This window comes from Chenopodium quinoa, unplaced genomic scaffold, assembly GCF_001683475.1.
Source record: "Chenopodium quinoa cultivar QQ74 unplaced genomic scaffold, ASM168347v1, whole genome shotgun sequence".
Lineage (NCBI taxonomy): Eukaryota > Viridiplantae > Streptophyta > Magnoliopsida > Caryophyllales > Amaranthaceae > Chenopodium > Chenopodium quinoa.
This window is the reverse complement of record NW_018744662.1, coordinates 299,045-325,741: the sequence shown is the minus strand read 5'-3', so window position 1 is coordinate 325,741 and position 26,697 is coordinate 299,045. Positions and strand designations below refer to the sequence as shown.

At 36.1% G+C, this 26,697-nt stretch overlaps 1 long non-coding RNA gene across 1 annotated transcript; it reads right to left on the bottom strand.

The window, feature by feature from the left end:
* Positions 1-17,591: 17,591 nt before the first annotated feature.
* Positions 17,592-17,919, bottom strand: LOC110701838. The gene is made up of 3 exons (XR_002507399.1): positions 17,881-17,919; positions 17,727-17,798; positions 17,592-17,626 (listed from the first exon to the last, which is right to left on the bottom strand). It is a non-coding gene; the product is annotated as an uncharacterized LOC110701838 (long non-coding RNA).
* Between the last annotated feature and the right edge of the window lie 8,778 nt (positions 17,920-26,697).

Below are 26,697 nucleotides of genomic sequence, written 5' to 3'. Positions count from 1 at the left end.
TGATTCCAAGATCCTTTATTTGTGCAATAATTGACCGAACTGAGGCCCTACCATCAAGTATTGCATTTTCAAGGTAAGTAAACTCTTTACTGATTACAACTCTTTATAACTCTTGGTTGAACAATTACACATCACATGTTTAATTATTACCCTTAGCTTCAAGGTTCTAAACTCTTTAGGTAACCTTGTTGAGTATAACCAATTAAAATTGTAAAACGTGATTTACCCCACTCCCCTAAGATATAATATATACCAGCTGAGGCATGACCTATCACAAATATCGAAGGTTTCATCGGGTTTTTAATTGGAAAAGCAACCTCAATATTACTGGGACCTACATTTATTATGTTGTGATTAAATAGTGAACTCTAGCGCATCATCACAAAACATTAATAAAATCTAATATGCATAACAAACTGAATGCATAAACAAGACATAGCATGGCCCCTAATCCTAAGAAACTAATAAAGCAAAAAACTCCCACTTGAACCTTCATGGATCTCATCCACCTTGCTCCTTTGGGCCTTCACTTCATGGGTTTCTTGGATTAACTGCAACCTGTAATTTTACAATATTCTATCTACTACTGAAATAAAATGAAATAAAATTACAAAAATACTTTATCGGTACGTAGACCGTACTAAGATTACAAAAATACATCAAGATGCGCAGATCATATTTAGTAATCTACTGGGCCATACTAGTCATTATATAGCAATAAATAACATCATATATTATAAAATTGCCACATAATAAATCACTCATCATGCTTTCCTAAACTACAACATCGAATGTTCACAATTAAGGAAACATGGCACCAAAATATCTCATATTTTTAATTAAAGCAATTAGATAATATCATATATTATTCATGACCATAAATAAAATATCATATATTCTAAATTAGTCATGAGATAGAATCAAATCTTATTTTAATCTTAAAAGATAAATCATATTTATCCTCAAAGATTATCCTAACAAAGTTAGGAAATTCTATCCTAATTACTAGCCAATCACAAAATTTTAAATCAATTATATCCAAAATTAATTATGGGATAATCACATTATTTAAATCAATTATTATCCTTTTGGAATATGCTCATAATATCCTAACAAATCTTATCCAAAATTAACCACTTTAATTATGGATAATTACCAATTTAACAACTTTAAATATGGATAATATCAAATATAACAACTTTTGAAAGATTTGATTTTATCCTAAAATAAAAGATTTTATCCAAATGAAACCAATTTTATCTTTTAAAAATAAAAGATCAGATTTTCAAAATATTTTATCTTATCCAAAATAAAACTGATTTTATCCCAAAATAATTCATAATTATCTTGAAATAATTTTTCAAAACAGTTTTATTATTTTTTTTTTTTTTGAAAAACAGTGACTGCACGGTTGCTAGCCACCGTGGTTGGCTAGCCGGAGCTAGCCACGGTGGCTGGCTGCTTTGTAGCAGCCACTGCCGTAAGGCAGCAGCACCCGTAGCAGTGGCAGCAACGACAGTAGCGTGCAACGCTTGCACAGCTGCTGCCTCAGCCACCCCCGACCTCCACCCTCCCCTTTCCTCCCTCTTGGACCAGCACCTGGTCGGCAGCCGCCGTGACTGCGCCACCCAGCCGCGGTTGCCGACCTTAAATAAATTTTTGTGTTTTTAATCTAATTAAAACAACACTTATCATAATTGAATTAAATCAGTCCATAAGATTAAAATTAAAATCATATTCAACTTTAAAATTAAGGTTTATCATAAAATCAATCCCAATTTAATTCTAACTTTTAAAATTAAATTGATCATCATACATAAAACATTTTTATGCATAAATCAATCCGATTAAAATTATGAATCATAAAATAAACCGAATTAAATCAAAATCAAGCACAAAAATCATATTTTAGGGCTAGGATTTTTGAAAAATTCAAAATTTAGGGTTAGGGGGTTCGAAATTTTCGAACATATTAGGGCTAAAAACGGTCATCTTCGTGGCTATTTGAGCATAATTAAATCACATTTAATCGATTCCAAAAGTTTAATCACATTAAAAATAATAATTGAACCAGAATTAAATTAATCTCCCTCTTAATTGAATTAAAATTGTGGACTATCAATGAATTATAATCAATATGCGTAAATGCAATAGGCTAACTGATACCACTGTAGGGGTTTATAGGTACTACGCAGCGAAAATAAACATGAATCATATTCATACAGTACCTAATCCCAAGATCTAATGCATAACACATAAAGAACATATAATCGTACCTTTGAAGCGTGATTCCACGTGCGATCGAGCAAGAACAATGGGAGATAAAGAACCTCAAGCGTGATTCCTCTACTTGGTCCATGGGCACAGATTAAGACCTCCACTAATGCTAGTTAGTTGCAATTGAACCCTTCAATTGACCTTCTATGGAGAATTGCGAGCAACAAACCACCATAAACCACCACGAACCACCACACGCGCCACCAAGGGTGGCCGGCTGTGAGTCCAAAGGGGAAGGAGAGGGAGCCATGAATTAGAGAGGGAATAAGGGTTTTGGGATTGGTTGCCTTGATGTCAAAATTCACTGTGTGTGAATTATGACTTCTTAATTGCAACCCTAGGCATGGATCTTATTTATAGATGTCATCTCTAAATAAGAGCCCATGTCAAAAGCCCAAAACTTATTTCCAATCTAACTATGCTAGCCCAATCCATTTCATGATTAGTTAAATGCTCATGAGGCCCATTAATGGGCCTCTAACTTGCTTAACCCAATACCCTTGTGTGTGACCTCATAGGATCCATTCTAGCGGGCTTTGGACCATTTGACTAGCCCAAAAATCATCTCTCATAGTCTAGCAACAGATGATGACGCCTCAAGAGAACGAACTTATTATCTCCATAATAGTGATCCTTGATATATCTAGTAATTGCACTTATCGAAAACACAACTCCTTCAGCCCTTATGAATCAAATATAAGACAACAACATGTTTTTCACCCTCTTTGATAAGAATAAAATAGGGCAAGTTCTGTATGCCCTACTAGATGGTTTATAAGAAGGTGAAATTCAAGTCGTCCTCTTTTCCATAATAAAGACGCCCTCCTTGAATTATTTTCTTGTAGTGTTAATTTACTTTCGTTACTCACTCACTAACCCTAACAATATGTATAATTAAATAATACTTCCTCCGCTTTTTTTAGTTGACACGTTTCTTTAGTCGCCCTGCCGATGCACAAATTAAATTATTTATATTTTTAATTACCGATAAGCAAAAATTATAAAAAGTTGGTATAATGAAAATATATATACATTGTGATGAATCTGACAAGATCCCACTTGACTATATTTTTCCTTATATATAAATCACAAAATATGGTCAAAGGGAGGTCTGTGAATAGTGTTAAAGTCAAAACGTGTCAACTAATAAAAAACGGAGGTATTAATAAAAACATATTATCTCAGCTCCATTATGAAAGTCCATACATTAATATATGCAATATCTAATGTGTTTTTAACCATTAATTTAATATGTTTGGTTGTGTATAAGTTAAAATTGTAAATGTGTGATATTTGAAAATTCTACACTATAATGAATCAAATGAGATCTTCCATAATAATTATGTACTTGTTTTGAATAAATCATAAAATGTAGTCTAACCTTTGATTTTGACCACATAAAGAGTAAATTAGGCAAACTTTCGAGAATATCGAGAGTATAAAAGTTGATATCAAAACTTTATGTTACTACGAAACTATTATGAATATTTATTATTGTGAATATTTGTTTTATTGAAACTTTGTATTGAATAAGTGAATGAATAAATGAATGAATTGAATAAGTGAGCGAGTATGTGGATGTTTTTTTCAATTTAAGGTTTTTTTTTTATTCGGTAATTTAGTTCTTGATAATTTTTTTTTTCAAATTCGAGTAAACGGGCCAGATTTGGGTCGAATTAATATGGGTCAGGTCAACTCGTGTCAGGTCAATTTTGGTTAGTGTCGTAATCAATGTTGGTCGGGTTGGATCATGCTTGAGTCGGATCATACATCTTATCAGGTTTGGGTCTGGTTAAGGTCAGGTTACATTTGGGTCAAGTGAATAATAGGTCGGGTTTAATTCGGGTTTTAACTGGTTAAAATGAGTTAGTGTCGTTCTCATGTTCGAGTTGGATTTGGTTCAAGTCAATAAGTTGTGGGTTATAATTGGTTCATTTTCAAGTCGGGTCATGTTCAGGTTCGGGTCTCAAATATTGGGTAATCTGGGTCTCAGATTGATTTCAGGTCGTCGGTTCATACCGGGTTCAGGTACATTTTTCGTGTCTTTTGTTCATGTATTGACGTATATGTTTAACCGTATATCATCGATTTCTTCGTTTATTGTAAGAGGAATAATTCCAGAGAAGTTCACATTTGAGCTAATAAGTTTAAAGTACATTTTTTCACTTATTTTAGGATAAATAATTTCATATTTGAGTGTACGGTGTAGGAAAGTTGATTTAAGGAATCAATGTTTAAGCAATGTTAAAGATAGTTTTGTGAATTTGAGTGTTTAGGTTCAATTATCTTGGTTCAGATCAATTTGAGTTAATTGCATTACTATTGGGGTCAGGTTACATCAGGTTTCTGTCAAGTTAAAAACGGATCAGGTTGAATTCAAGTCAGATTAGTAACATGTCGGATTCAATAATGTAGGTCAGGTTGAATTCGTGTCAGGTTAGAAATAGGTAGGGTTGATTTCAAGTTTCATCGGGTCAAAACGGGTTTGGGTTAATCTTGATTTCGGGTCAGGTTCGGTTTAGGTCAGTAATAGAAGGGTTATGTCCAGGTCGGTTCATCTTAGCGTAAGTCATGTTCGGGTTTGGGTCATGAATTCTAAGGTTAACTCGGGTCTCGGGTTGGTTTTAGGCCGGTCATATTGGTTTCAGGTCACTAATTTCTCGGGTTCAAACAGGTCCAGTCATGATCGGATTCGGGTAAAGTTTTCTGGTTGGGTCAACTTTTGACGGCTCTAATATTTGTGTACTTTATGGGTTTTTTTTTTTATGCCAAAAGCTGAGATAAGACCAGGCTCAATTAAACAACAGCTAGATTAATGAGGATGCAAATGATAATGCAGGTTTAAGGAATGAAGATGAATGATATGCAAGAAATGAACAAAGAGGAAAGGGAAGAAGAGCCACAAGATGACGACGTAAAAAACCCTTGGAATAAGGGTTAAAACTACGAGTACGGTGGCTATGAGTCCACTAATATACTAGGCTGATAGTCTAATACAAGTACACTGTAGGTTCATAATAGATTTGTAACTATGCTTTAATAGTTGCTAATTGTTATGAATTATAAGGCTAGGATATTTGTGATGCCTTTGTACAATGATTCTCTTTCTATTTATAATAAAGATTCTTTAAAATGCCTCTACGAGTCCTAATCTGATTTTGTAGAACCCGAAGTTAGTTAGAAGGTTCAACTGTGAGTTTCATGCCATACTCTCCTTGCACTTATCCATGGCAGTTTTACTCATTCCTTATTAACAGCGAGTTGATGCTTATGGTTCTGATTCATAAGGGACCTCACTTATTGACTCTTTTAGCTTCAATCCCTTTGGAGTATTCCTTGGAAAAGTATTCACTTAACTTCCTTTAACTACTTGAAACCGATTTCGTGGTAACCTGTAACCTACAACCTAGCCTAGCAACCTGCGAACATATGAACCTGTGATGATAATTTAGACATAACAACTTTATTTATGGAACGTTTTCATAATTTCCATATTTTGATAAATTGTTGTACATATCTAATTTGGAAGTCATAAGAATTAATAAGATCTTGGTTTTAATGTAATAATTAGAATTAATTTGATTGACTTATGAGTTTTGACCGTGATAAAGATATTTTCTTATGAGTCACGGTTGTTTTGCTTATTTGCGACAGAGAGAAGCTGTCGTAAAATGTCTGTTTTCTTGTAGATTAATCTTCATCACAGGGCGGGGCCGCGTGAGACTAATACAACATCTCTGCCTTACCCTATACAATAAATGTATCTGGTTTATTGTTAATTAAATTCTGTGATTTGACTTTTTTTTCCCTGTATTTAAGATCACATGAATCACGTATAAATGAACCTCCAATCTAAAGATTTGTTGAGTTCAAGTGCAATTTTGTAAGTAATTGTATTGAATACGTGCACAAGTTACTATCTCAATTCATATTATTTGTAACTTGGGTATTTTTTTTAATCTTACAAATACGAAGTATTGTCTAAATATTGCAATTAAAAGAGGTAATGTTAGTTTAATTTGGACCGCATATTATTGTACGGAGTATTTGATTTCACTCCTTTGTAAGGAACATTTGTTTAATGTCAATATTATTATTGTGATTAATTTAATGAATTATTGCTAATTTTGGCAAGTTTCCCCCAGAATAGTTGCAGCAAAATCTATTGATGACGAAATGTGGTTGTATGCCTCAATCTTTATCATTATTGGCGACCGACACTCGACCTACTACACCCAATTACTACATTTTTTCACGATTACATTAAATTAATAATGCAACGAACATGCCAACTCTTAACACTAATTGCATGTCATTAAATTTAATTGACGATAATGCTACAAAATAATTTGTTTAATTTTGAAACGAAGATCTTTATGTTATAGGTTGATGCTATTTAGCTGGAATTATATAAATAGTTTTCCAGCGCGAAAATATGGAGGTACTAAACCTCGTCTAATATTTACTGGGTAATGCCCATATTTTAATATGAACATACTTATTATCTACCCTCCCTCAAATAACTAATCCTTTCAACTATTATTTTCACTATTACTTTTTATCTCCACTTGAATTTCACCCACCACCATAATTCAACCACTAACAAGCAAATTTACCCGTTTGATGTTAACAGCCGAATATGGTTATAGGGTAAATTTATGAAGTGTATACACACACCCTAGATCTATCTGCAGTTTTGAAGTGAAGAATATAATACATGTCTAAACCAATCATGAGTTTCATTCATTAATTTAAGCTTTTGATTGAGTTGATCCTTTAGCATGATATATTTGTATTACAACCAACGTGACACAAAAGTAACAAATTTGTCAAACCCTCCTTTCAAGGTGGAATATTATATGTTGGATATGATGGAGCTAGACATATCAATTCTTGACTAGACCATATTTCAAACCTAAATTACATAATTTGACCCATTTATCATAATTTGCAATGATCCAAATAATCTTAAGACACTTGAACCAAACTACCCAAATAACTCAAAATTTGACCAAAAGTCAACCCGCTGACCTGAACTCGCAGGTTTGGATAGAGCCCATATTACATCTACACTATAAACTCAACATACTCATGTATAAAGGGGCGTATGTAAATAAAGTATATAAGCAAATCTTGGACTTTAACAATCCACTTACATATTTGGTTAATAAGTTCGATCACTACACGAGTGCATGAACGACCAATTGCATCAACAAATTTTCTATGAAACTTTGTTGAATATAACTGCTATAAAATTGGACAAATAATTTTAAAAGTTAATAGACAAGTTTTTTGATGGTTAAATTATTTGTCCAATATTATTTGTGGGTCTCAATGATTATTTTTCTAGATTTGCATGTCCATGCTCACCATGGTTTGTTTGGTCTTTTTGTTGTTTGTCTTTACTAACTTACTTCTTCCATTTCATTTTTCTTGTAACGCAAAAATGAACAATCATTATACTACATCTTTTTATTTAGTTGACACCTTTTGACTTTGTCATTATTCACACTTCTTTTTAATATTCTTTTTTGTTAATATATTATAAGAAAAAAACTTAATGAAAAATTTTGTATAAAATTTTACAATATGAACTTTTTTTTTTCATAGTTTTTACTAATAATAATTAGGAAAATTTGAATAATACCACCAATAATTACACCCATTTTTTTACAAAACCATCAACAGTTTTTCTTTTTATTTTACTACCAACTATTTTTAAAAATCTTAAAAATTACCACCTATTTTCTCCAACCCACCTACATCACGTCACTTTGGGCCCCACTAATAACCTTCTTCTTATTTTTCCACCTTTTCCTTCTCTATTCTCATGATTCTTTTCCCTGTTCCCCTAATAACTTCCCTCTCTCCTCACTAACACTCACTAGTCACTACTGAATTCTCATCCACCCAAATTGAATGTGAAACTCTACATTTGTCACTTCTCTTTCTCTCTATCTTTTTTATTTCTAAAATTAGGATTTTCACTATTTTTCTCTGAAAAAAAACAGCGCGGGGCCAAAAGCGTGGACAAATTAGATGCATTGGAGTGGGAGGGACTAAGGTTTAGATTATGGTGTTGAAATTCAGCTAGGAAAATGACAAAATCAAGGTAATTTTTGTTATTTAATTGGTTGTGGAAAACCCTAGATTTCGTACAAAGATCAAATTACATCCTTAATTGCCAACAAATCCCAAAATAAGAACCAATTTTGATACAATACGACCCCATTATCAAAACCCCAAATGTAATTTATAAACTCTAATTTCAATTAAAAACCCCCAAATTGATTTTAAAAACCCTAATTACATTCCTAATAACATGATTATGCACTCGGTGTTGCATTTTTTATTGGCTTGAAGAACAAATTACACATTTAAACCCTAATTATTGCCTAGGTGATTTGCGAAAGAAAAAGAAAAGAGGAGAGAGGGAAGTAGTTGGGGAACATGGGAGAGAATCGTGAGAATGGAGAGGATAAAAGAGGTAAATTAAGAAGAAGTTAATTAGAGAAGCCCACAGTGACGTCATGGTGGTAGTTTTTAAGGTTTTAAAGATAAGTTAGTGGTAAAATAAAATTTAAAAAAAAATTGCTGGTGATTTTTGTAAAAAAAAAAAGGGTATTATTATTGGTGGTGTATTTCAAATTTTCCTAATAGTTAATTCGTTATATTTACTTGTCAAATTAATGCCTTAACAAATGTACCAAGTTTAATTGCGTTTATTATTATAAAATGGAGAAAGTAAATCATTTCCTCCACATTTTCTTGATGTTGAAATTACACAACTATTCCATGGTGCCTTTTAAAATAAATGCAACACGCTTTTCAAAGGGTTGCTATATAAAAGAAATACATTATTGGAAAAAATAAAAAAAAATGCATACAAGTTTGGCTAAGCAGTTCACTTGCTATGATACTAGTCACCTCATTTGGTACGAGATTATTACTACTACCTCCATTACACGTTACAGGTTGTTGGTAAAATACCTGTTGATTCCAATGACAAAATAGAGAAGATGAAAGGGAAAAAAATACTTGGTCGAAGATCTCAAACTCACAGTCGCGCCGTGGACCATAATCCACTGCCTTAGAAGCGAAATACGCCACCACCGGTACAGGTTTCCTGATGACGCACGCCCCCCAAGTTTAACGCAACTCTCCTTCATAATTCTTGTACCCGAACCCGAAGCGTGGAATTACTCAAGAACTGTTCAGATCTCAAAGGGTAGGTTTTTGTTTTTGTGTTTAGGTTATTTCAATAATGAAATTAACGTGGTTTTTAATAAAGGCCAATGAGTTGTATTTATAGGAGTAATAAGGAAAAGAGACAAGCAGCTTGAGCCTCACGCAAGGCCCATATACTCGGTTGGGCTTGGAGTAGAGAGCTATAGCTCACTCGCAGGAAGCTCTCGTTCGGACTGCCGCAAGTGAAAACAGGGGGCGAGCTAGTAGCTCTCCCGTATGAGAGCTATAGCTCGAGTCTCCAGCTAGCCAAAGAAGAAGCGAGCTAGTAGCTCACTCGTAGGAGAGTTATAGCTCGGATCTACTGCACACCACTTATGGCAACGAGCTCTAGCTCGGCCATGCCGTAGGCGTTCCCAGCATCCGAGCTCTAGCTCTCTTGCTAGCTTGGCCTTGATCAATCCCCTAGACTTGCATTCTCCATCATTCCCTCTCTAACTCTTTGCACACTCACTTGATGAAACTTCGATTTGCATTACTAGTGAGGAAAACTCCAACAATCCCCCACTAATGCAAAACGGACATGAGATCATGAAATCTGAACAGTAAAATGAAAGTTTAGGTACTTAAGCACTAGTATCCATAAGGTTTGAACTAACGCCTTAGTGACACAGGTATTCAACACTCTTCTGGTGAGTATCCAAAGGTTTGAACTCCCAGGAGCGAGGAAGGAACATGTATCACATACTTCACCTTTTGAACTTGAGCAACTCCGCCAGTCTTGGCCAACACCTTGGGCTCTCATGAGTACTTCAGGAAAACTACACCACAATTTTCCCTTGAAGGAGGCCACCCCTCGTACTCACGCAGGTGTTCCGTCTGTGTATAAATTACACATTCCCAGCACATCTAGGGTCTTTCCTTGTAGGCTTAAACACATTCAAGCGCCTTGCAAACCCAAGATTTTATGTGCAATGGAATAAGAACATTAAGAACAAAAAAGTTCAACCCTATCAACTCGACGGTGCATCTATCAATCCACTGCTCAATGAGCTCTTAGGCTAGATGCATTAAGGAATACTCCCAACCTCATTCATTCGGTACCACTATCGTTCCCTACTCGAGTAGTAACTGGGCTAGTGATTCTAATTCATTTAAGGATCACTATCGTTCCCTACTCTCAAGCAACTAGGCTAGTAGTATTAAGAGCAATCAATGCTCAACCTTCCACCTTCGGTGTCATTATCAATCCTACTCTAAGAGCCACTGGGCTAATGGTCTTAAATCAACTTAAGAACCATTATCAATCCCTGCTCAAAGAATAACTGGACAAATGACATTAAGAGCCACGCTCAACCTTACTGAATCCACCTGATCAACAAACCACTGAAAAAAGTTATAGATTCAATAAACATAAATGGTGTAAATCCAACAATGAGTCAACCAAAACAAGGCTCTAGACCCATTCAGAACAAAAGTTCAATAAATTAAAACACTTCGGTGTGTCCATGTAAGCTGTCTCAATTGACCACCCAATCTGGGTTATGGACATATTAAGAGCACTTAAATCTCAACCTGCAAACATCAAGCAACAAGCCTACCAAAGCATCTCATAACCATATAAATTAGAGGGTTATCAAGCCAGATCACTTCAGGACGTAGACTCAATTTTAAACTTCGTCGCTAGAATAATTTAAAATACCCCACAAGATCTTAAATATATTCTCTTAGACAATCAAGCACTTACCTGTGCTTCATCCTAGTATAAGGACTTGCTTGATTCTTCTTTGCTTTCACGTACTCTAATATGAGTATCACCTCCACAAGATCTGTCTAACTTTGTCACTACATCTGTAGTTCCTGACAACATACATAGACACTTGTGAAAAATAATGTAGAGAACATGAGGATCAACTTACCCCCACAATGGAAAAACTTCTAGAGATTAATTTTTGCAACAATCATCTTCTTGACACACGTCATCCAATCTAATGAACCTTTGCTTCATAATGGATAGTGTACAACAATTTGTTTTGCAGCTCACTCGAAACAGAGCACCACCCTTCATCATGTTAAAATCATACACTGAAGAGGTTCAACTAATCATCGTTGTTCATTCAATCATTGTCTCTTAGAATTTACTGGATAGGTACTTGAGAAAATTTCCCACTTTAACCTTCATCCCTGTACTAACTGAAACTCAACAATAATTGAGTAATTCTCTCTTGACAAACAGAATGAACAATATAGTTCACAACAAAACCACTACACGTCAAGAATAGTTTGTTCATCATTTAGATTGCAAAACATTAGCACATTTGAATTAAACATCAAGGCCAAATAATAAAATAACTATGGCTTAGGCATGATATATAATTTACCAAACCACTTTCTCTACATCACAATAATGAGATTGATGCGTACCTTTATTAGTTCATTGGCATACTGCCTAGAACTATTCTGCTTATCTCCTTATCTTGTATTTGTTTCTTGGCTTAGAGACACATATACATCTTTATCTCAATAAACAACATGCATGTGAAGTTAACAACTTATGATCATTCTAGCAAATGAACTCTATCAATGCGAACCATAGTAACATCACACATGCATCAAGAAGTTCAACTCACATGCCAAGAAAAACTTAACATAACAAGTTAGAGTACTCAAATCTAACCCCCACTCACTATACATATCACAAAGGATATAACCTCATGAGCAAAAATACCTCATCTTCTAAGTTGTCATCTGTGCATGCGTTTTAAATACATACCCTTGATTTACAATCAAACACGCTAGGAAGCTTAAGCAACCATACTGCAAAACAGACAAACTTAGAACAAACCAGGTGAGTCATAAATGTGGGTCAGCACCAAACTTACAGAATAAATCCTGACATCACAGTATCTTACCTTCAGCTCATTTCCAATCAACCTCCTTTCAACTCACCTTGAAAGTTACTTACAACAGATGGATTTTTAATAGCAAGACAAGATATACTCTTCTCAAACATATCAGACTCAAAGGAGCGCACAACTCGCGTTAACATGCTTCTTTCCACAACTAGTTAATCAAGGTTTACCCATATGGTTCAGGATTTTTCCATCCACCACTACTTGAATATATACCACACAACAAACCATCTACATACAACTTTCGATCAAGAAAGTAAAATCAAGATGATACACAACTAGTTCAAGCTTTAATCAAATACACCTTAGCTGATGAACTCATCAATTTCAGAATAAAGCTTAGGAAACTGGAACAAATTCAAATTCTATGAACGTGCAAAACTAACATGCCATGTCATAGGAAATCATATACTTGAGACATTTCACAGGATTTAGCATATCTAGGTCATGCATGATAAACGTAGCAGATATTCAGTATACATATCACCCACAGTCCCACAAGCCTTCTTTCTTTACGTGAAACATATATAGAAATCAATTCTTTATTATTGGAAACCCCCGCATCACAGATACCACATGAGAATAACACTAGGTGAAAATAGGACTTTGGCAGCGGTTCAAACCCGGTCTAAGGCACCGGTTTGAACCGCTGCCTATGGGGGGGGGGTGCCAAAAACCCACTTTTTGGTTTGGCACCGGTTCAAAACCGGTGCCATAGGGTAAAATAGGCACCGGTTAACCGGTGCTATATGCCCAATTAGGCACCGGTTACCTGGTGCCTTTAACAACTCTCCCGCCAATTTTTTTTTTGGTGGTAGCTATTTTAGGCACCGGTTCGTGCCTAACCGGTGCCTATTGACCAAATATTTTTTTTTTTGTTTTTTTTTTTCCAATTTTTGTGCAATAATATTTAAAAAAAAAACCTGTTTCCAGCAATAATAATAACCTGTAATTCCAGCAATTATATTAAATATAATTAATAATATTATTATTATAATAACTAATAATAATATTATTAATTATTATAATAAGATACAAAAATAATATTAAAAACAAGAATTTAATTATATATATGGATATAAATATTCCCAAACGCAATACAAAAAAAAAGTTGCTTACATATACAAATAATAGTAAGTAAATATATAATGAATAATAAGTTACATAGTTCAAAAGTTAACATAAATAATTTACAATTACAATGCCATTTACATGTTGAAGGTGATAAAAGACGCCAACACGTCAAGAACTTCATTAAGCTCCTTGATTGTCAACGGACCATACTTTTGGACTTTGCAAAACTTGAAATACAAAAACATTATGTTAAAATTAATTAATTAGGCAAAACAATATGTATTTTATCAAATATTACCTATATGACTTCTATGTAGCCCATTTCCTACATTACTTATTAAATGAACTATTTCTTTCTCATAACATGTCAATGTTGGGTAGTTATATGTGTGTAAGACCTAAAATTGTATAGGAGAGCATTTTATTAAGGTTAATGACGCTTTTTACTCAAAGTGGCCCGAATATGGCCTATATGACTTTACTTTGCCCATTTCCTACATTTTCTTATTAAATGAACTTTATTTATCTCATAACATGTCAATATTATCTAGTTATAGGTGTATAAGGAAAGAAATCACATCAAAAGAGCATATTAACACAAAATGGCCCTAATATGGCCCATATGACTTCTATTCAGCCCATTTTCTACCTTTTTGTTTCTCATAACATGTCATTGTTGGGTAATATTAGGTGTCTAAGGCTAGAAATCACATTAATATAGCATTTTAATAAGTTTAACAAAGCATTTTACTCAACATGGCCCAAATAGGGCCTATATGACTTCTATGTAGCCCATTTCCTACATTACTTATCAAATGAACTATTTCTTTCTCATAACATGTCAATGTTGGGTAGTTGTATGTGTTAATCCCTAAAATTGTATAGGAGAGTATTTTATTAAGGTTTATGACGCTTTTTTATTCAAAATGGCCCGAATATGGCCTATATGACTTTACTTTGCCCATTTCCTACATTTCTTATTAAATGAACTTTATTTATCTCATAACATGTCAATATTATCTAGTTATAGGTGTATAAGGAAAGAAATCACATCAAAAGAGCATATTATAACAAAATGGCCCAAATATGGCCCATATGACTTCTATTCAACCTATTTTCTACCTTTCTTGTGAAATACCCTTTTTGTTTGTCATAACATGCCATTGTTGGGTAATATTAGGTGTATAAGGCTATAAATCACATCAATATAGCATTTCAATAAGTTTTAGGACTTACCTCATCAAGCTGTTGAGTGTCCGTACAATGAGTCACAATGTCAAGCATGAATCTCATCACATACAAAGCACAATCAAGTCCATTCTGTTGTTGTGCGCACTAGCATATGACAAACAAATCACATCAGTGAAACATGCAAAGGAAATGAGCAAATATTTACTATTATAGATTTTCAAAATAATCACAATATCATGTAAATTACCAACGGTGACTTCCATGTTGGACCCTTTGGAGCACGACAATGTAGCTTCTTCATAACACTGTAGTGAAAAAAAGTACATTCAAATCTGATTAGTCGTATGATTGCTAAATTAGTTATTATTAGCAATAATCATCACTAGGTTGCTATATATATTTACTTTTGCAATATAGACTTCACGAGCCACTTCTCCGATGATCGAGCTGAATCAAGGTGATAAATTGTGTTAGTGGAATTACAAATCACCATGAGGCTCCAATGCTCCCTACATAAGTTCAAAATAGACAAGACAATTAATATTTAGGAGTCAACATATAATGAGGCCAAATCGATTGAATTTGTCATGGTTAGACTTACTCTCTATAACATGGGGCGAATATGAACTTGACTCCCGCACGCTCTGATTCCCTGATACTCTGTTCAATATAATACAACACATCATGAGGGTTTCCTATGATTCTAGTAGTGGATAACTGCTCGGGGCATAACCACCCAACTTTACAAGGAGAATTAGTGTCAGTTAAGTGCTCCTGTAGTGCTCTGCGTGCATGAACATTAAATAATTAATGAGATGTAGGATAATCACCATCAATTTGAATAACTTGAAAAAAGTATAGATTATGTGGGCATTGAAGTACCTCATGAATGTTTGAATGAGGGAAATGTTAAGCTTTGCACCACGTAGAAATTCCTTCACATCTTCTTTGCCGATCCATGCAACTGCATCCTCATCATAGTGGAACATTTCCTTAGGAAGTGCAACTTCCATGGGATCGACCAAATGACAAGCACGGTTGTGAAGAAAGGTCATGTCAGCAAAGAGCGATTGAAGAACAATGTCTTCAACAGGTGGAGTAGGTGGCATGGGTGAACCTTTCGAAGAGTGCAACTTCGACGCTTGTTCACTCTTGGACCATTGTTCACTTAGCTTCTTCTTAGGTTGATAAATTCTTTTAGGCTTCTCCACCCTCTTTCTCTTTGAAGTTTTTATTCCATGCAAAATCTGAAATAGTTTGAGAAAGAATAAGTTTATAAGTTGAGAAATGAAGAAAATGGCTTTATTTTGATGAAATGGGCCCAAATTAGAAATTTGCTTCTTTTATGTAATTTCAACAAACAATCACTAATAAAATATGTAATTATGATATGGTTTGAGAATTTATAAGTTTATTAGTTGAGAAATGAAGAAAATAGGCAAGTGAGTAGCCAATTGGCTCAAACTGGCTTTATTTTGATGAAATGCGCCAAAAAAGTTAGAACTTTGCTTCTTTTATGCAATTTCAACTCACAATCATTTATACATATGTAATTATGATATGGTTTGAGAATGTATAAGTTTATTATTTGAGAAATGAAGAAAATAGGCAAGTGAGTAGCCATTTCGGCTCAAATGACCTTGATTTTGATGTTTTGGACCCAAAACCTTAGAACTTGTCGATTTTTATGTAATTTCAAATGACAACCACTTATAAATATGTCATTATGAGTTTTTTTGAGATGCAACGAGTTTATAAGTTGAGAAATGAAGAAAATAGGCAAGTGAGTAGCCATTTCAGCTCAAAATGGCTTTATTTTTTTAAAATTGCCAAAAAACTTAGAACTTAGCTTCTTTTATGCAATTTAAACTCACAATCACTTATACATATGAAATTATGATATAGTTTGAGAATGTATAAGTTTATTATTTGAGAAATGAAGAAAATAGGCAAGTGAGTAGCCATTTCGGCTCAAATGACCTTGATTTTGATGAATTGGACCCAAAACCTTAGAACTTGGAGATTTTTATGTAATTTCAAATGATAACCACTTATAAATATGTCATTATGAGTTGTTTTGAGATGCAAGGAGTTTATAAGTTGAGAAATGAAGAAAATAGGCAAGTGAAAAGCCATTTCGGCTCAAAATGTCTTTATTTTCTTAAAAATGCTAAATTTTTTTTTTAAATATGCAAGTTCCGCCGCCCCGTGACACCCAAGGGAGCCGCCCCCGATTCCGGAACAGCTAAGGCAGCCCCGGCAGCCGCATGCCAAGGTTGTAGCAGCCACGACAGGTGGCTGTCATGTCTGCTGCAGCCTCGGCAGCAGCCTGCCTAGGTTGCTGTTGCCTCGACAGGTGGCTGCCAAGGCTGTAGCAGCACAGGCAGGTGCTGCCGAGGCTGTAGCAGCCCAGGCAGGCTGCTGTCGAGGCTGCAGCAGACATGGCAGCCACCTGCTGTGGCTGCTACATCCTTGGCATGCGGCTGCCGGGGCTGCTGTGGCCTCGGCGCAGGCTGCCTTCGCTGTTCCGGCAGCGGGGGTGGCTCCCTCGGGTATCCCGGGGCGTCAGAACTTGCATTTTTTTTAAAAAAAAAAATTGAGCAATTTTAAATCAATTTGGCGGACCTTGCATATTGTAAAAAAAAAATAAAATATTTTGCGGTTTTATTTTAAGAGTGCCTAACGGTTTAACACTAACAAAATTTGAGAACTAAATAATTTTCCTCCTTATTAATCAACTTCACCCATGCACGTGGCCAATCAACGAAGCTACCTACAACTTGCCGAAGCGTTGTTATCTCAACCTCCTCTATCGGTACGGGTAGTGGGATGTCTTCGAACCCCGCAACTACTGAATCGATCCCAACCGAGTAATGATGTGGCCCCACCGTAGCACCCGTCGTCGGTTAGGCACTACCATACGCCACCCAACTCAACGCTGTACTATTTGCGTGCCCCGGGGCTAGAAGTGCACACCGGGTGTCTTCCTACACAAGTATATATATAAAAAGAAGATAGTTAAATAGGACTTTTACAACAACATAGATAATATAACAAAATTCATTAAGGTAGAGGGTTATAAATCACCTGTAACTCTGGAAATTCATGCGGTGTTGGATTTTCAAGCTCCCTCGAGTCCGCATGTGTAGGAGTAGGAACCTGCAACAGTACATCAATCATTGCACCTCAAATCTCAATTAACTCAATATTTTAAAACTTTTAATAACCCAATTGATTTTACCTCAGGTGGCACATCTTCACCACGTATCTCATCTCCTCCATGTCTATCACCTTCTCCTTGTCCTTTTGGTTCAGAACATGAGTCCACCGAGGTACTCGTAAGGAACGGCAAAGTCGGTAAGTTCATCAGCTTCGCCCAAGCATTCAATTCACCAACTAACTCGTTGCGTACTTGTTCCTTAATTGATGCCACATTGGCGTCCAACTCCCCCGGTGAGTTAACACTGGCTCGAGATCTACCCGATTTTGTGTATTCGGGACCCATCACCTTATTCCATCCAAGCAATGACCCTCCCGAACCTACTACTCGTCCTGGATGGTATAACCTTCCCAAAGCCATGGTGAAAGGGTCATTCTCCACACTTGGTTCAAATTTGCCCTCCACCATCTCTTGAGTGTTCTCAATCTATAGCATAAGGAAAAATGAGGTCAGTAAAACAGTTAATGGTTTGTACAGTGATTTAGATGCAAAAGTGACTTAATTTCAACAATTCATAGGTAACTTACAAGCTTATCCGCCAGTTTTTTGGCTTCCGGACCCTTGATGACCCATTTTCCGGTTTCCTTATCAAACGTATGGAGAGAACAAAAGAAATCACCGGCACGACTCACCAATGTAGTGATCGTGGAACTAGAGGGTTCCTTCGATGCCACTAGAAGCGCTTTAGGGTATAAACCCGAATCGACCCACTCAGGTCTCTTTTCACCAAAAGTCTTAGGACCCATACGATGGACGTATTCCTTCTTTTCTGCATTCTTTTTATTTTGCTCTCGAAGTTCCTACAAAACTAAAAATGTTAGTCTCATTGCTACAAAAAGTGTCAAGCTATTATTCAATTGAGATCAGATTTACACAAACTTACAATGGCTTTCTTTTGAGTCTTTATTCTAACGAATTCTTCCCAATCATCTTTTGACATGGTCGACCATATTTTCCACGGGAGACGGTCATCCTCATCAGCATTCTTCTTCTTTGATTTCTTCTTATTCTTGTAGATCCACCGATTAGTCAACTTGGTCTTAAAGCCTCTGAATCTTTCCGCTAATAAAGATTCAAACACCCTTCTCTTCTCGGGATCATTAGGAATAGAAAACAGCCTCTGCAAGCACATATTAAAACCGATTATTAGTTTCTATTTAGTAACAACCATAAGGTTAAGGTATCTTAAATTGTATAACTGTGCCAAAAAAACACTTACCCTTGTATCATCCCAAAATGTTTGAATCAAACCCGGAGGTACTTGCCGCATTACAAGTGTAATGGGGATTTTCCGCGAACATATGCCAACTTGATTAGCATATTGTCGACGCCATTTGGGCCCGGGTTGGCCGTTGTTGTCATACTCCAAGACCATGGGACCGTCCGATTTCTTAAAGCTTCTCGTCGGACCCCTTCTTTTTCTTTGAGCCGGTGCCTTTTCCCCCCCTCCACCACCTGTGTTGTTTTCATATTGTTCTTGGCCTTGACTTTTAGGAGTCGGGTTCTCACCAACAATCTCACGTGCAGTATTTACAATAGGCGGTGCACGTTCAGCTGAAATTTCAAAATCGTCAAGCCTACGCTCGAACTCATCTTGAGCCTGATCCTCTGGCTCATCCAAGTCATCCTCCTTATTCACTTTGTAAGGCACATCATCATCGTCCTCGTCCTCATCCTCGTACTCGTCCTCATACTCATCATCGTCAATGTCCTCTACTCAATGAGGATCATGATCGTGCGCCATGAGATATAAGCACCTGTCAAAGCAATCATAAAACAATATTAGTGTATAGTAAAGTATATGCATGATAGTTATTATGGTTAAGTAGAAGCTATTTCAGCCATTTTCACCTACTTATTATGGTCCTATAACCTTGTATATGCATGATAATGAGTAAAAAATGGCAATTTAAATCTACAAACATGTTAAATATAATGAATATAGGTTGTTAGAATGAATAAATGTTAGTTCATACACAAAACATAGGAGTTGGGTTAAGTAGAAGCTATTTAAGCCATTTTCACCTACTTATGGTCCTATAACCTTGTATATGCATGATAATGAGTACACTTAGGCAATTTCAAACTAAAAACATGTTAATATATTGAATATAGGTTGTTAGAATGAATAAATGTTAGTTCATACACAAAACAAAAGAATTGGGTTAAGTAGAAGCTATTTAAACCATTTTCACCTACTTATGGTCCTATAACCTTGTATATGCATGATAATGAGTACACTTAGGCAATTTTAAACTACAACTATGTCATTTTCTCCTACTTATGCTCCTATATACATGATAACTAAACTATATTTTCAATGAAACCATTACTAACTTTTAATCAAACTACCTCATTCTGAAATTCCTTCGTTGTGGTCTGATCGCATATAACCTGCTTCGTTGTCTATGTAATTTAGTACAACAGGTCTAGGAACAGTGAAAGGTGCTAAATCATAAAACGCATCATATTCTTCCTCATCCTCAACATCTCCAATGCCTAGGATTCTTCTTTTGCCAGCTAGCACTATAGACCATTCTGAATCAATTGGGTCAGTTACGTAGAACACTTGCTTAGCTTGAGATGCAAGGATAAATGGTTCCGTACTATCATTAAAGTGGCCACGATCTACAAGAGTAAAGTCCTCATATTTGACGTTACGCCTGATATTATCAACCCACTTACACTTGAAAAGAGCAACCGTGAAGTCACAATAATCAAGCTCCCATATTTCTTGAATTCGACCATAGTATGACAACTCTGCATCGACAGGTGATTTATCCTTAGAACTTGCAAACTCCCTTGACGATGCCACAAGAGTTACACCACTGTTTTGGGTGGAGGAAGATTTCAAATCACGACCCTCGGTCCAAAAAGTGTACCCATTGATGTCATATCCCTCAAATGAACGGACATCATCCCTAGGACCGTACGCAAGCCACCGTACTGTATCGGTCACATTAATATCATTCAATCCACTCATTACTTGATCAAGAAACCAATCAACAAACCTCTTATTATGCAACAATATAGTCATCATTCTCGTATTCCTCGTCCACATGAATCTCATTGCTTCTAACACGCACATCATTCCGATCAAGATCCCCAATGTACTCTCCACTTTCTCCGTGCCAAATCCACATATGGTATAATTGCCTAAACCCACGACATAATACACGATCTCTAATGATTTCAACACTGTCGACCACATTCACATTATTACAATAAACACAAGGACAATAAAGGCCTTTGCCACCCAGTTTGCGTTGATAAGCTAAATCCCTCTCGCAAAACTCTTCAACCCCATTCCAAAATTCCAATGTATCGCGTCTACCATACATCCAACCACGATCCTTCTCCATTTAGTAAATTGTCTCTAAACATATATAGCACCATATAATTTATAATGTGTAAGTGCTACATATTTTATGTAAATCAAATTCAAGTACAAAACGTGAATATACCATTCATATAGTGAAAAAATACATGTTTCCAAAGGGTCCTTATCACTCCAACCTAACCCATCCTTGAATGTCTACTCTCACTAGTGAATGTATGTCAACTTTTCAATTTTAAGGAAAATCCGACAGCATTTCCCCCTAGTTCTCCAAGTACACGATGTTGATAATTAATTACCCACATATGTACCCAGAGAACATAGTGAGGAAATGGTAAGCCAAGATGTTCCTTAAAATCGAAAAGAAAACATACATTCACCATCTAAGTGAGAGTACACATTCAAGAACAGTCCCAACCGGGGACTATTCAAGACTTTCTCCTAACGAGAAAGCCTTGAACGGGTATCTAGGCATATGATGATGCAGGTATTCTATATATTGTTGTATTTATTTGCAATTAAACAATACACAAGTTGCAATTTCATGAATAAACTTTTATTAAATGGATAAATAGAAAGAAATATAGCTAAGTAAAGTTTATAAGTCATACCAATATAGCAACTACCCACTTGAGCTCAATATGTGATCCTCAAGCTAATTAAACTCGTGCTTCAATTCACAAATCTATTAAAAAAAAAATAAACAAAAATTAGGTTAAATATAAGGTATGTACTATTTCTTTCTAATTACATGTCAATTCACTAATTTATTTATAAGCTAAAACACATCATTCATTGAACTAACAATTGCTAAACTAACAAGGTTACTAATCTCAAATTAATTCAAATATACCCATCAAAACAACTTAATATTAACCATTTAAACATTCCAAAATTCAACTAATTTAATAACAAAGTTAACTAATCTCTAACTTATTCAAAATAATCCATCAAAACAACTTCAAACTAACCATTAAAAGTAAAATACCAAATTTCACCTATTTAAGTACATATTCTATAATTATTTTAAAATTATCCACCAAAACACATTAAATTAACCATTAAAACATAATAAAATCCAACTAATTGAGTAACAAGGTTACTAATCTCTAATATTTTCACAATTTCACAATTATATTCAAACCTAAAATTGAGAAAAATTATATGCAAACCTAAATTTTAATTTACTAACAATGGTTCAAAATGAAAAATAAATTAATATATAATTATATAATTGGAAAATAATGTAAAAAAAAATTAAAAAGAAACCTTGAATGGAAGGAGAAAAGGAGGGCAGCAGCTAAGAGGAGACAAGGAGGGCAACAACGGTGGTGCGCAATGGTGGAGGCAGCACTGCGGTGGAGTGGTAGTGGCGGTGCGCGGTGGTGGAACAAGCAGCAATGGGTGCGCGGTGGTGGAACTAGCAGCAATGGGCGGTGCGCGGTGGTGGAACAAGCAGCAATGGGTGGTGCGCGGTGGTGGAACAAGCAGCAAAGAGAAAGAAAGGGAAAACAGAAGGGCAAGGGAGGAATGACAGAGAGGGGCAGTGGTTTTCGACTCCTCTGTGGCCGGTGAAGGTGGCGGCTGTGGTGAGGGAAAAGGGGGAGGCACTTCAATTCAGAACGAATGAAAGAGAACGAAAGAAGGGATAGAACGAATGAAGGGAAGGAAAGAGAAAGAGAGGAAGAAGAATAAGGAAAGCCGCGGTTTTTTTTTTTTTTTTTTTTAATTTGGCACCGGTTTAAATGGCACCGGTTCAAACCGGTGCCTTTTTAATTTTAGGCACCGATTCAGGCTAAATCGGTGCCTTTTCTCTTTTGGTAAAATCCCGCCCATTTCCAGACCGGTTTTGGCCACCAGTTTAGCTTGAACCGGTGCCATATGGGGGTGCCTAATGCTTTTTTTCTACTAGCGTAATCATGCACCGGGTAACAAATAAGGGAGTATCAACCAAATTCTTGGGTGAACTACTTGCTACACAAATAAACAACTGAAACATATCTGCAACTCCCACATTACTAATATTCACAGAATATTAAAATATTTTGAAGACATATGGAATGTTAATTCCCATCCTTACCTCATGTGGGGCACTTACACTTCAAACTTGCACGACCATTCTAGCTTTGTTAAGTCAACTTTTTATTCTGCCAATAAGCACGGAAATCAACCCGATCTCATCTACACCATCAACAAGAAAAATAATTGCTACACCTCTAGCCAATTAAATACATTTCAAGTTTGTGAACAAAGCTGATTAAGATCACAAAAATTAAAAGCAACAATAATTCTAAATCCCTTTTTAATCTAAAAAAGGGACACTTACAAGCTTATCACATACTCCGTGCTCAACAAAACATTGTCCATGATTAGGAAAAATAACAATAAAAACACTATCATAAGATAGAACATATTTATATATCATCCCTAATCTACTAGGACAAATCACATTAAAGTCCATGAGTTTAAGTAAATTATCATTGGACAAAACATACATTAGCAGAGGTAAATTACTTGTAAAACAACAAGTCAACAACAGATAGCCACAGATAAACATCTCTTACGGAAACCTTCCTTCTCAAAACCACTCTTGAACAAGAGTAATACTAACATACTAGTTAGTCTCAAGATCTAACTCAAATCAGCCCCACATTGCTACACAATACATCATAATAATTAAATTATGCATACTTGGGGCACATATAATAAACATATTATATAAAGTTAGAATTTAGTCACAACAATAAAATTTGAGAGGAAACTTTCCTGATAATTGGCACAAAATTGGTCATCGATGTCATCCGTCTAGTGCGACCTCTCGATTATCATGGTATGTCAGTTGCACATAAACAGTACACGAACCATGACCAAACTCGTTGCTTGGAGAAACCCGAGAACTATCGCGAGCCTTGTTAATCAATCACTACCCGCAGCAATATCCTTCGACATGAATCACATGATGAGCATTACCTTTCTCAAATTTCCAAAACCCGTTTGACCGAAGGTTCCTTGTTGTTAATGGACTAAACTTGGAAATAAATTCCTTCATCTTACTGACACAAAGTCCACTATGAGTCACAATTAAATAACGTGGGCTGCAATTAAATTATCAATGATTGGACATTCTTCACTGAATTCATCCACCCAACATTGAACACGGATATTGTAATCTGATGGATAAATTAATTTTATCCCCAAAAAATTAGGGTTCTTGAACATTGAATAATAATGGACGTTGACTTAACGATCCCAAATCAATTTCGAAAAAATATATTGATCATCCGAATCATAATTCTCATCCCGATCATACTAGTTATAATTGAATAATCTAGGAATCAACAGTATAATAAATTAATACTATTTCGCTTCTAAATTGTTGGTAGAATATCCGTTGATTCCAATGACAAAATAGAGAAGATGAAAGGGAAAACATACTTGGTCGAAGATCTCAAACTCACAGTCGCGCCGTGGAACATAATCCACTGCCTTAGAAGCGAAATACGCCACCACCGGTACAGGTTTCCTGATGACGCACGCCCCCCAAGTTTAACGCAACTCTCCTTCGTAATTCGTGTACCCGAACCCGAAGCGTGGAATTACTCAAGAACTGTTCAAATCTTAAAGGGTAGGTTTTTGTTTTTGTGTTTAGGTTATTTCAATAATGAAATTAACGTGGTTTTTAATAAAGGAGAATGAGTTGTATTTATAGGAGTAATAAGGAAAAGAGACAAGAAGCTTGAGCCTCACGCAAGGCCCATATACTCGGTTGGGCTTGCGAGTAGAGAGCTATAGCTCACTCGCAGGGAGCTCTCGCTCGGACTGCCGCAAGTGAAAACAGAGGGTGAGCTAGTAGCTCTCCCGTATGAGAGCTATAGCTCGGTCTCCAGCTAGCCAAAGAAGAAGCGAGCTAGTAGCTCACGCATAGGAGAGCTATAGCTCGGATCTGCTGGACACCACTGATGGAAACGAGCTCTAGCTCGGCCATGCCGTAGGCATTCCTAGCATCCGAGCTCTAGCTTTCTTGCTAGCTCGGCCTTGATCAATCCCCTAGACTTGCATTCTCCATCATTCCCTCTCTAACTCCTTGCACACTCACTTAATGAAACTCCGATTTGCATTACTAGTGAAGAAAACTCCAACACAGGTTATGTGCAACGATTACACATTTTCCCTCTCTACTTTATGTCAAATCGTTGCACATAAATTGTAACGGAGGTAGTATTTAGATGGTAAAAGAAGCAAAATCCTTGAACTCTTGGTCAGATTCAAGAAGAGCCATTTGTTGAGGCAATAAACATATCTCAAAATCAACACTTCCACCACCTTCACATCAAAGGTAAGTATTCACTTTCCCTACAAATTTATTCCCGTTACCACTTCTAACCGCGACGGTTCTCCCTAGACCCTTAAACTCGTTAAATATATCTCAAACCTCAGCGAGCTTCCAAACCTTACACTTCTCAAATCCGAAAATGTACTTAGATCAATAAAAGACGGAGCCTCCGCCCAATGGGTGTCCGAACGAATGGACCCATTATCGTTGGTGTATTTTCTTATAGTCACATTCAACAATGAGGCTGTCATCCCTAGACTTTGGCTATGCAGTTCACCTGTTGTGGTACTAGTCATGATGTTACTTAGCGCGTTTCCAAAATAATCATCAGGCAGTGGCAGATCTAGCCTTTTTCTAACATTTACTGCTAGGTGACAATTAGTCACCTCATTTGGTGCTAGTTGTTGGAAATTCTTGATATAAGATAAGAGGGTTGGGGATAACAAGAGAGAGAGAAAAACAAATGAAAGGGAAAAATCCCACATTGGTTGGGGGGAAAGGTTTTTCCTTGTTTTTATATTGTAGTGTCTTAACACTACTTAGTTGAGTGAGTGGGAGTTAAGTGTTACTCCACACACATGCGCGCGTGCGCGGGCCGGGCCGGGCTCGGGCCTCAGGTCTTGGGGAATGCAATGCGCGGGCGTGGGTCCTTGTTATCTTTTTGGAGAAATTTTATTTCCTTTTCTTTGTTAAATAGAATATTCGTTTTTGTCTATTGGGCATATTTTTTTCTGACTGTTGGGATTACGGAATTAAGTCAGTCATTAATCCCTTGATTATAGCTGACTAATTAATTCCTTGTTTCTTGCTTCCGCTGTTGACTGTTTGAATGAATCTGGTCGTTTTCTTAGCCAGATTCGTCCCTCGTTTTACGTTTCATGTTTCCCTTCTACTGCTTATATATACTCGTTGCTTTTTCCAGTCAAAAACACATAACACAATCAGTTATCTCTCTTCTCTCAAATTATCTAAACACGAGTTTCTTCTGTTCTGTTTTCTGGGCAAGTATTCTGGGTTCTAGTCGGGTTTGTGAGTGCACATAAACTCCGGAGCCGTGCTTATCCTGGAGGGCAACCGCTTCTAGTCTACTGCACCGGGAGGTAGCGCGGAATCGTCTTTTAGGTCAGTGGTTCTCCACGACGCGGCTATTGTCACTTTGGTTCACGCA